The sequence below is a fragment of the Bactrocera tryoni genome, chromosome 3 (assembly GCF_016617805.1).
Source record: "Bactrocera tryoni isolate S06 chromosome 3, CSIRO_BtryS06_freeze2, whole genome shotgun sequence".
In the NCBI taxonomy this organism is placed as follows: Eukaryota; Metazoa; Arthropoda; class Insecta; order Diptera; family Tephritidae; genus Bactrocera; species Bactrocera tryoni.
The window spans coordinates 10,771,253-10,773,448 of record NC_052501.1 but is presented as its reverse complement, the minus strand read 5'-3'; positions in this window follow the sequence as shown (position 1 = coordinate 10,773,448).

The window sequence follows — 2,196 nt, the reverse complement described above, 5'->3', positions numbered from 1 at the left end:
TATTTCATTTATACTTATATTTAATTTAATTCGCTCCTCAGGCATATCGGGCGGTACTTGAAAATTACACTCAAACCAACAAACATACGTACGTACGTACTTACGTAGCCACATAAGTTGGTATATCGATATTAAAGCGCAAGCAACAGATAGTCGCAGCAACAGTAGCATTACCAATACAATTACAAATCAAATACGAATATAGTACGACCGAAAGTAATGTAAATAAATCCCGCGCACACACAGCCGCACACGCGTTCGTACACATTCCACGCGCGGGCCACCCAATCCGGCTATCGTAAAATGCCGCCGAAGCCATACATATACATACATAAATGCAAATGTGTATATATGCGTGTGTAGTCGCTTTTGGTTGCACGTTTGTTGCCTTTATTTTGTTGCTGATGTTCTCATGCTTTGATTATTATTTAATTTAATTTTTTCTTTACTCCTTTTTTGTTAGTCTTGTTTTTGTTTTTGTTAAATTCGCGCGTGTTTTTGCTTGTATTTTATTTAATAATTCTATACGTTTGAGCAGTTACGATTTGAATCTTTTGGCTCAGCAGCGGGAGCAACACATTAACGGTATTGAGTTGTGATGATCAGCAACGCAGATATCAGATACGTATTAGGATGGATCAAATTTTTAGGAAAACACTCAAATAATTACAAAAATATAAAACTTTCTATTATACCGGAGTCTAGTTGTGCCCGAATTTATATCCTGTTTGAAAATAAAAAAAAACTTCTATAAATGACCAAAATTAGTCTTTCTGAAGATTATATTAGGGTCTATTGTGACCTCTCCTAAGTCCCAACGTCTTAAGGTGTTCTGGTGTTTCAGACTCCAAGTTACAGAACCGGGAATTCGCACAACTTGAGCTTACAGTGGCCAGTGTAGAAGGAGACAAGTAGTCTTAACATGGACGTGTGATGGATATCTGAAACATGGATTCTGATTTATTTACCAGCTTGATGGAAAAGATTCTATGAAGGGCTCAAATTAGTGTTTCCGAAACTGAAATATATTATTTAATGGACAATTTTTTTGCAGATCTGTTTAACGTTTTCAACAGGTATCCAGATTTATATCTTATCTCAAATTAAATCCAGAAATGGAAACATTTTTAAGAATTTAAGATTATTTATATTAGCAGAAGTTATTATCTGAAAATAAAAAAGTCCCTATTAAAGTCTCATGTTTCCAAAACTTTACAAATAATATTCCACTGAATCAAAAAGACCTTTCCCACGACAATCGAATCTAAGTAACGGGAAGGGACCCGGATTTTTATCCAGTCAAGCACTGTCAATTCGGTACTACTTCTCGGAATTACTTCATGGATGGTTTTTGCCGCTACAACAACAACAACAAACAAACAACAAGAACTATGAACTATAAAAGACATGACTTGTTTAGCAGGGATGCTCAGACCATTCCAAAACAGGTAGGTACATAATCGAAACACCGAAACAACCAACCACTAAAAACCAATGATTAGATACATTTCTTTCAAGAAATAGGATACAGAAAGTAACGAAGTATATGGATTTCTCATATCTCAGAAATTTCCTTAAACCTTACAAAATCAAAAAGTTTGTGTGGCAGTTATACGCTATAGCATTCCGATCTGGAAAATTCGTTCGGATATTGTAGTAATCCTTTGGAGAACAATCCTTACCAAACGTTATGAAAATGCCATGCCAGATAAAAAAAGTTTTCCATACAAGAAGTTGTTACCGATCGTTCAGTTTATATGGCAGCTATATACTATAGTGATTCGATATTGGTCATTCCGACACTTGAGCACTTTCATGGTTAGAAAAGTACGTGTGCAAAATTTCAGATCGATATCTTCGAAACTGACAGAATAACTCTCGTCTATACAGACGGACTAACAGAAAGACAGAAAGCATGGCTTAATCGAATCACTTTAAAGGGTCTCTGCCATTGCCTTCTGGGTCAAAATTCATGCCAAACTTAATATACCCTGTCAAGGGTACCTATAATACTGTATAAGTTATGGATATTATTAAGCATACTGTAGACTTAGACCTAACCACTTGGATATTACTATTTCGTGTGAGATAACGTCATTCACAAATTTCACATTGAGAGATGTCACTGATAATCTTCTCATGAAGTACTATATTCACTGCTGTTGCCTTAAACCATAAAATACCGCCAGACAATAC